General features: G+C 46.0%; 1 pseudogene; it reads right to left on the reverse strand.

Annotated features, from left to right (window-relative positions):
* Window positions 1-3,639: 3,639 nt before the first annotated feature.
* On the reverse strand, window positions 3,640-8,782 carry LOC142870518 (small ribosomal subunit protein eS24 pseudogene; annotated as a pseudogene).
* Between the last annotated feature and the right edge of the window lie 1,614 nt (window positions 8,783-10,396).

The raw sequence follows: 10,396 nt of genomic DNA on the forward strand, positions 1-10,396 counted from the left end.
TTATACAAAAATTGAACTCTGGACCACGACCTCTGCAGCAACCAGTCCAGGAAACCAAATCACAACCTCTGCAGCAATCAGCTTTGAGCGGTCAGGACTTGGTCAATTAGTAACAGTGTCCCTAATTTTTATTTTGCTTCCAGTTTAGGACCAACCAGAGAAAGCCAAATTTGTTCCCCTAACCAGTCACATGGGGTGACCACTTCCACTTAACCCCTCTAGCTTCTCCATGCCAGCAGCTGCCAAGCAAGGCATACCTAAGCCTTCCCTTTTCTTCACTATAGAGATTTTGTGCTCTCCTGGGTCTCTGCCAAATGCAAGTGAAGGTGGATGACTCCCTTGCAAAAGCAAGCTCTGAATAAAGAGCCTTTGCTTGTTCTCATTTGGGTGGTCTTCCTTTGTTTTCACATTTCATAAATACAAGTTTCTGCCTGAGGGAAGGGCTTGTGCAAAAGGGGACCTGGAGGAGGGACTGGCCTTCAGTTCTGGAAATCAGAGCATCAGGCCCTACTGTACCGTGGGCTTTCACCTCCATTGCCTGCCCACCATCTACCCCCCTGGGGTAGCCCAGTGGTGTGTAGATGACAACTTTGCCCCTTTCTCTTCCTCTAAGGAATGCAAAGTCTGCATTTGAGTGCCTGAGAGTGCTATGAGGCTGACTTTGAATCAGCTCTAATTTGTAAGGAAATCGTTCATTCTCTATTCTTAATAGTTGCAAATTACTTTTGACACAGCTAAGAAGGGCCATGCTGCCATTTCCTTTACACTGGTTCTCAGATTTCTCCATGGAAGAGACCTAATGATGGACGAGAGGGAGCAGTTACTCCTCTCCCTCAGGGGAGTGGAGGTGAGGAAATAATAAATATAATGATAGCATTACAATAGCAACCCTGTATTAAGCATTTACTATGTATCAGGTGAATGCAAAGGGCTTTACATACATTTTCTCTTTGAATCTCCACAATAACCTTTTGGAGTGGGATCTGTCAATATCTCCAATTTACAGACATTTGGTGTTCTGTTTCCACTCTGTTAGGTTTGCTCATGGGACAGAATGCGGTTAATGGAAAACTTAGGTAGTTTTATTTCAAAACTGCACTTGATCATAGGACCTGTGAAACAATAGTCACAGGAGTCTGGAGAGTCCGGGTTGTAAATCTAACTCCAACCACAGACGGCTGCAATGGCATAGGGGTCCCAGAAACCAGTTGTTTGAAAAAAATTTATTATAGCAGCTGTTCTGGCCCAGTTGCTCACTCCCCCAGGAGAAACCCTCTATAAAATGCAAGGCTCTGCCCTTTCCCCAAATGGACGCTCTTTTTGGCCTCCACCCATCTGCAGCCAGACGCTCAAATAAACAGCATTTTGCTACACCTGAGGCTTCGTGTGTCCCCCTCTCGGCTCTGGACCTAACACATTTTCCATTAAAATGGTTCTTGCTAAGGACACCAGTGTCCTTCATGTTGTCTTATCAGATGAAATTTTCCAGGTTTTATCTTACTTGACATCCCCATAGCATGTCACACTGCCAACCCTTCCCTTATCATTATTATTTTTTCCATTCATTATTTATTTTATTTTTTTTTTGAGACAGAGTCTTGCTTTGTTGCCCAGGCTAGAGTGAGTGCCGTGGCGTCAGTGTAGCTCACAGCAACCTCAAACTCCTGGGCTCAAGCCATCCTGCTGCCTCAGCCTCCCAAGTAGCTGGGACTACAGGCATGCGCCACCACGCCCGGCTAATTTTTTTTTCTATATATGTTAGTTGGCCAATTAATTTCTTTCTATTTATAGTAGAGACGGGTCTCGCTCTTGCTCAGGCTGGTTTCGAACTCCTGATCTCGAGCAATCCGCCTGCCTCGGCCTCCCAGAGTGCTAGGATTACAGGCATGAGCCACCTCGCCTATTCCTTTATTTTTGAAATTCTGTCTTCCTGAATTCTGTGCTCTCCGGCTTTTTCTTCTTCTTATCTGGCTGCTGCATCTCAATTTTATCCCCAGATTTGTTATCTGCAATCTTCAATGAGGACATTCATTCGAGTTCTGTCTTTTGCTCTCTTCTTTGTTCTTTGCAGCTTCTCTTTCTGAGCAATTTCATCTCCACCCATGACGTCACCTATCCTCCATGTGACAAAAGGTCCCAAATTTATGTCTCTGGCTTTGATCTCTCTCCTGAGCCCCAGAACTCTTTAGATATCTGCACTCGACATGTCTGTGTGGTTGGTCCATTGTCACCTTAAATGCAGTACAGCTCAAGCTGCCCTCGGCATCTCTCCATCGTCTGCCCCAGCCTGACTTGTTTCTTCCTGTCTTACCTTTCTTAATGGATGGCACCCATGGCCTGCTCACCTTGAACTCCACTGGCATTATCTTAAGACACTGGCATTGTCTTAATTTCAGGTTGTATATGGTCTGTTGCAGTTTGTTTGTTTGCCTAGAAAGTGTTTTCATCCCCTTTTGTATGGTTACAAACCCTCAACCCATGTCCATAGGCACGGACACTTAAGCCAGGCCTGGCCAACCGTGGGGTTCCATGTGCTTGGCAACAGCAATTGATTCAAGAAAGTAGCTGTGTGATCCAAGCAGGGCCAATTATATGACTTCTCTATAATTGATGTTTGGACATTAGTAGAGAGAAGTTTTGCCTACTTGAGTTGCTAAATAGGGAGGCTGTCAGTTTGGGGCTGTTGGTGGTCTCTCCCACCATGTGGAGAGTTTGACTGCAGAATGAAGCTGTATAATAAAGAATTAACTTCACCCAAAGAAAGACCTGGCTTCTGCCTTTGACTCCTGGGAGGTGATGTCTAAACTCTTGGAACATCCTGCTTGATAAGAGTGTCATCGTTTACCTGGGTGCTTTGGGCCATGCCAGATGGTCCAACAATATGATTATAAGAAAAGGGAAATTTGGACACAGACACAGAGGTAGGATACCACGTGACAAAGGAAGCAGAGATTGGGCTGATGCATCTACGAGCCAAGAAGGTCAAGGACTGTCAGCAATGACCAGAAGCCAAGGAGAAGCAAGGAAGGATCTCTCTTAGAGCCGTCAGAGGGAATGGCCCCACTGACACCTTGACTTGGACTTCCACCCTCCAGAATTGTGAGAAAATAAATTTCTCTTGTTTTGAGCTACTCAGTTGGTGGCACTTTATCACTGCAACCCTGGGGTACTAGTACAACCTCCTGGCTCTCATCCGATCGTGCAGCCTCGAATCCAGGCAGACTCTTTGCCAATGCCAAGCCTGTCACTGGAAGGTGAGCAGGAGCACCTTGTGACACCTGATCCCGCACGCAAGGCCCCTTTCCACAACTCAGCCACAGGGCGATGCTTGACCTTGGTTGGAAGCTCACATGGCATGAAGCTTTGACTCAGGAGAAGAAATGAGCGCCAGGCGTTACCCAGAGAGAACGATGTCCCTTCCCAAGCACTGCCTTCTCTCAGAGACCACAGACATCAGATCCAGAAGACATCGGCGACCAAAATTATCTTATTTACTTTGTGGTCACACTGGCTAAAGTAGCCCCACATCTGGCGATTGCAATTGGTACTTATGAAATTGCCTTTAGGTAGCTATGAAGATTCTCTCTGCAATGGAATATTTTACATTAAGGCATTCTAGAAACATCTTCCTGCCTGTTCTCAATAAAGTTGAATTTCTGTGTCATGGTTCCAGCTGTGGTTTATCTGCAGCCACTTTGAACTGGAGCCTGCATTCCCCTTGTCCCCGGGGTGCCTCCTGGGGGCCTTGTCTGGAAGTACAAGCCTCTGGGGGACGCAGATGAATTCAACGTCAGCCTAAGGCCAACAATGGAGAGGAGGCCTGTTTCTGCCAAAAATGTGCCATGCATGACCTTGATGAGGGAAACTCCAGTTCATCCTGGTACAACTGTAATTCACCTACATTCACTTTTTGAGAAAAGCAGTTAAAGTTTCATTCCCATAGGGCAATCTAATGGCACCGCTGTCTTTCCCCTTCCATGGAGGGTCGGCGCCTCAGAGAGTGAGTACATTTGGGCTCCAAATGTGGCATAAATCAAAGCATAAATTTCAGGACCCAGTTAGGAGAATATAATGGTTGGGTCAACTGCACCTCCCCCACCAAGAAGATAAATTAGCTGAATCAATAATAGTCTAGGAGGAAACAAGGCACCGAGAGCTATGGGCCCTCATCTCCGTCTGCTGGACCCACCTGGAAAGAGAGAGAGACCGCCGCACAGTTGCTTCTGCTCTGATGGATGGGCTGGGGGGATGTCAGGACAGGTGTGAGCACCAGTAATGTCCTGGGGCTGCCAGCACCGATCCATCTTCGAGGTTCCCCAAGCCCCAGCTCCAACCCTCGGTCTCTCCCATGATGAGAAACCCATGCAACAGAGCTATGGTCTAAGCCAGTGGGTGTCAGACTGCAGCTGGCATCGGAACCACCTGGAGGTGCAGGACAGATCGCTAGACCCTATACCCAGCATTTCTGATTCAGTAGATCTTTGTAAACACACTCAATCCGAGGTTAACAGTCTTCTCTTGTTTTTTTTTTTTTTTTTTTTTTTTTTTGAGGTAGCGTCTCACTCTGTTGCCCGTGCTAGAGTGCCGTGGCGTCAGCCTAGCTCACAACAACCTCAAACTCCTGGGCTCAAGCGATCCTCCTGCCTCAGCCTCCTGAGTAGCTGGGACTATAGGCATGCACCACCATGCCCAGCTAATTTTTTCTATATATTTTTAGTTGTTCAGATAATTTCTATTTTTAGTAGAGACTGGGTCTCTTTCTTGCCCAGGCTGGTCTCGAACTCCTGACCTTGACCAATCCTACCACCTCGGCCTCCCAGTCTTCTTAAACACATTCAACCTGAGGTCGACAGTCTTCTTCGTGGGATCCAGAGTAGGGGAATGGGAGGCTGGGTGAATGTGCCATTTTTAGTTTTTCTCTTTCCATCCAAGCGCCTGCTGAATGATGAATGAGCTGCTTTTGTTTCTTAAGTGCTGAATGTTGGAGTGCTTAGTTTAGTGCATCTGCATGGGTAGGTTGGGGGAGTTGAAATAGGCTAAAAATGATTAAAACGAGCTCCCAGAAATCATTTTGCAGCACTGGTAGCAGTTCTTGAGGAAGAGGCAGCTATTCCAAAAGGTGTCTACCCTCTGGGCTCCTTCCTGCACAGCACTGCCTGCATCTTTTCCTTTCCAAGGAGATTCCCCTTGCTGGCTGTGGCCTTGGTGGGCTCGTCTGTCTACAAATTAAGCCATGGGTGTCCTATGGACAGGAGCCTAGAAAGTTCTATTTGTACCATAACGCTCAGCACAGAGCCTGACTCTCAGAAGGTTTTCATGAATAGTTGTTGGGTAAAGAACAAACAGTTCAGAAACTAAAAAAAAAAAAGAAAGAAAAAAGAAAAAAAAAAGCAATTTCCCAGAAGTCTAGGGCAACAGCACTTGGGAGCTGTGGAAACTGGAGTCATCTGGGTGTTTGTGAGCGGCTCAGTGAGCATGACTATTGCCGTGAGAAAAAATGAACCCTGGACTTCAAAAGAAGTGCTAGGAACTCATGTTCCTGGCAGAGGCTGCCTGTTTGGGGGCTGTGGCTATAGAAATGGTGACAGCCCAATGAGGGCACCATCTGGGCTGCTTCATCCGCTGTGCCTGGCATGGGGCCTGGCCCACGGGAACTGCTCGGAATGTTCGTCAAATGGGCCAAGTTCAGACAGGGAGGCCTCAGCTATTGGGCAGGGGTTGGGCTGAGGCTTGGGCGTGCTGCAGATACCAATGGATAACAGCACTGGTAATTCAAGTCTCTTCATCTTTTTGAAAAAGAGGAATTACTTCTTTTATCTGCATAAGGAAAGATCTTTCTCCAGATATATCGATCGTAGGTATTCTAAACTAGATGCAAAACTACGTTTTCAAGTAAAGAAGTAGATGCAGAAGTAGAAAGAACAAAATTAAAATGCTAAAGTTCTGGCACTCATGGTCATGCTGGAAACTCAGACTTGTGGGGGGAGGGGGTAAAGGGCATTTATTGAAACCTTAAAATCTGTACCCCCATAATATGCTGAAATAAAAAAAAAATTCTGCCACTCAGAGATACCGTTAAGTGTTTTGGTCTGTTTCTCCCGGTCTCTCCCTATGAGGGTGCCGTGTTTCATACTCTTTCACACAGCCTTTCTTGTGAGCATTTCCATGCTGTTAAATGCTTTCCATGTTGTACCATTAGAAATAATGCTTCAGTGAACACCTTTATACATAAATCCATATTTGTGGTTTTTTTTTTTTTTTTTTTTTTGAGACAGAGTCTTGCTTTGTTGCCCAGGCTAGAGTGAGTGCCGTGGCGTCAGCCTAGCTCACAGCAACCTCAAACTCCTGGGCTCAAGGGATCCTCCTGCCTCAGCCTCCCAAGTAGCTGGGACTACAGGCATTCGCCACCATGCCCGGCTAATTTTTTGTATATATTAGTTGGCCAATTAATTTCTTTCTATTTATAGTAGAGACGGGGTCTCGCTCTTGCTCAGGCTGGTTTCGAACTCCTGACCTCGAGCAATCCGCCCGCCTTGGCCTCCCAGAGAGCTAGGATTACAGGTGTGAGCCACTGCGCCCGGCCCATATTTGTGTTTTTGATTAGTTCTCTAAGAGAAATCCACAAAAGTGGATTTTTTTTTAGATTTATTTCTTTATTCGGCTTCATTTTCAGAGATGATAAAAGTGGATTTTTTTAGATCAAATGTTATGATACGTGTTGCCAAGCGGAGGTGGGGAAATAAGTTCTGTTGCAGGAGAACTGATGAGTTATGGCCTTCCTCCTCCCAGCGATTACCAAAAAATATCAGAATTGTTTCTAAAATAGTTTCTATAACTATTGTTTCGAAAATCATTCTGGGGAGCCACAGGTTTTAAATGGAGTCTGTAGCTCAAAGGTGTGGCCTTGCAAAAATAACAGGAAAATGCCTAATTCCACCATTTCCCCAGTGACAGTTAAAGATCAATCCTGTGAGTTCTCTCGCTAACAGGCATCCTGCAGGAGTTCTGTTTTGCGCAACTTCTGGAAAGAGCTGAATGGACGGAAAAGAGATGCAAATCTCTCTCGTTCAAGATTGTTTTTTGAGAATCTGCTTTTACAGAGTTCCTGAGTAAGCAGCAGGAGAGAACAAGCCACAGCCTCAACCAAAGCTGGAGGACAGAGTCATCTCCTGTGATAATCCCTTCTCCAAGGAAGGGCAGGAAACCAGCTCCTGGACTTTGACATCCTTGCAGTTCCTGTTGTCTACCTGCTGCCACTTTTGTTACCAACTCACAGCCATCACTGTTTGTTTTTTCTTTGTCCCCATAAAAGCAGTGAGCCACTTGGCCTCGCTGCTGGTCCCCCCTTCTCTTTCTTTGGGATGCCACGTGTGTGTGTCTCTCCCTCTCCCTCTCTCTCTTCTCTGAAAAGGACAAAATAAACTTTTTAACTTTTATATCTTAATCTCTGTGTGAGAAATCTTTCTCCACCCGCACCATGGCGCCTACTAGCCTTTCCACCCTAACATAGCTGGATTACTGGGCAGTGAATGGTTAACTATTCAAACCGTAAAAAAAAAAAAAAAGGAAAATAACATAGCTATATTACTGGACAGTATATTTTTATTTTTTATTTATTTTTTTTTTTGAGACAGAGTCTTGCTTTGTTGTCCAGGCTAGAGTGAGTGCCGTGGCGTCAGCCTAGCTCACAGCAACCTCAAACTCCTGGGCTCGAGCGATCCTACTGCCTCAGCCTCCCGAGTAGCTGGGACTACAGGCACGTGCCACCATGCCCCGCTAATTTTTTTTATATACATATCAGTTGGCCAATTAATTTCTTTCTATTTATAGTAGAGACGGAGTCTCGCTCTTGCTCAGGCTGGTTTTGAACTCCTGACCTTGAGCAATCCGCCCGCCTCAGCCTCCCAGAGAGCTAGGATTACAGGCGTGAGCCACCGCGCCCGGCCGGACAGTATATTTTTTTTTTTTTTTTTTTTTTTTTTTTTGAGACAGAGTCTCGGTTTGTTGTCCAGGCTAGAGTGAGTGCCGTGGTGTCAGCCTAGCTCACAGCAACCTCAAACTCCTGGGCTCGAGTGATCCTCCTGCCTCAGCCTCCCGAGTAGCTGGGACTACAGGCATGTGCCACCATGCCCGGCTAATTTTTTATATATATATCAGTTGGCCAATTAATTTCTTTCTATTTATAGTAGAGACGGGGTCTCGCTCTTGCTCAGGCTGGTTTTGAACTCCTGACCTTGAGCAATCCGCCCGCCTCGGCCTCCCAAGAGCTAGGATTACAGGCGTGAGCCACAGCGCCCGGCCAGTATATTTTTTAATGTCTGTAAATTTACTAATCCTCTTGTGAAAAATCCACACAAAGGCCTCAGGTATCGTCACTGCAGAATCCTCACTTCTTTGGCTTTTGCCAGCACCAACGTTGGCCTTTGCGGTTCCCCCAATCTTCTTCGTTCTGCTCTTGCTTTCCTTTCGCTGCTTTCTTAAGGTCTTTTTCTTATTCTTGTACAGGCCATGTCTTGTAAGTCTATGTTTGGGTTCATTTTCCTTTGCATAATTCGAGGAACTGTAAATCATGCCACGTCAGTTGTCTTGCCACCACCAAAGTAGTTCTGAATCCCAACACAAAGATGACGTCCAGTGTGGTCTTTTACATTCTGGCTAGTTTCCCCCTAATTTCTGTCTCTGGTACTGTTGCCTTCCCAGGGTGAAGGTCACTGATGACCATTTGTTTCTTCTGAAGTAGTTGGTTGGTCGTGAATTTCCTGGTCCAGATAGTTACTGTCATTCCTGATGGCGGGCGATCAATCCTCAAGCAGCCAGGGAGGAAAGAGCCTGGACAGTGTATTGAGTATGTCTGTCCTATTTTGAGATATCTCTATCTCTCTCTCTCTCTCTCTTTATATATATGTGTGTGTGTACAGCCATCCCTCGGTATTTGTGGGCAATAGGTTCCAGGACATCCTGCAGATACCAAAATCCCTAATTTAAAATGGCATAGTATTTCCACATAACCTACAGATATCTTCCTGTATACTTTAAATCATCTCTAGGTTACTTATAATAGTTAATATGATATAAATCTTATGCAAATAGTTGTTACACTGTATTGTTTAGGGAATAATGACAAGGATAAATATCTTTACCTGCTCAGTACAGATGTAATTCATTTTTTTAGAATATTCTCCATCTGCAATTTGGTTGAATCCATGCATGGGGAACCCATGGATACGAAGGGCTGACTGTGCATATCTATATAAATAGGATTTGTTGTAAGGAGTTCTTTCACATGACTATTGAGGCTGAGAAGTCCCGTGATCTGGTGTCTGTGGGCTGGAGACCTAAGAGAGCTGGCAGTGCAGTTCTGAGAACTGGAGGCTGACGGTGTAAGGCCCAGTCAAGGGCGGGAGAAGACTGACGTCTCAGCTCAAGTGGCTGGGCAGAGAGAGCAGATTCCCCCTTCCTTTGCCCATTGACCTGGGGGAAGGCAGTCTGTATTATCCAGTCCACCAATTCCAGTGCTAATATTTTTTAGGTTTCTTTCTTTCTTTTTTTCTTTTTTTTTTGAGACAGAGTCTCACTCTGTTGCCTGGGCTAGAGTACCATGGCGTCAGCCTAGCTCACAGCAACCTCAAATTCCTGGGCTCAAGTGATCCTCCTGCCTCAGCCTCCCCAGTAGCTGAGACTGCAGGCATGCACTACCATGCCCGGCTAATTTTTTCTATATATTTTTAGTTGGCCAATTAATTGCTTTCTATTTTTAGTAGAGATGGGGTCTCTTGCTCAGGCTGGTTTCAAACTCCTGACCTTGAGTGATCCTCCTGCCTCGGCCTCCCAGAGTGCTAGGATTATAGACGTGAGCCACCGTGCCCGGCCCTAATATACTCTTTAATATCATTTATTGATGCTGTTATTTTAGTGGTATTTGAAAGGGAGGGGTGACTCATTTATGTGATTAATATCTGCTATTTAAAATCAGAGGTTGACTAGAGCCCCAAGGAGTTGATTCTAACCACAGTGGCTCTGGGTGTTCCAGGAGAAGACCTGGGGTGGGGGTGGGGACTGCCAGGACCAGGAAGAAGAGGTGGGACCAGAGGAGGAGGGACAGGGCAGGGAGAGTCTGGGCCAGAAACAAAGGAGGAGTGTCCCAGGGACAGAAGAAGGGAGCATGGGGGTTGGAGGGAAGGAGGAAGAGAATAAGAAAAGAAGGAAGCAACTAGCATTTTCTGAAGGTCCATTAGGGGCCACAGGCAGGCTGCCTTTACAACGTTCATCTCATTTAAACCCTCAACCACTCTGTGAACAGTCTGAGTTCTGCCTGATCTTTGCCCACACCAGCCAGGGGGTATCTGTTTCATCCTCTTAACCCTGTCTTCAGACCCTCCCAGGCCCACTGGCTAGC

The sequence above is a fragment of the Microcebus murinus genome, chromosome 4, assembly GCF_040939455.1.
Source record: "Microcebus murinus isolate Inina chromosome 4, M.murinus_Inina_mat1.0, whole genome shotgun sequence".
In the NCBI taxonomy this organism is placed as follows: domain Eukaryota; kingdom Metazoa; phylum Chordata; class Mammalia; order Primates; family Cheirogaleidae; genus Microcebus; species Microcebus murinus.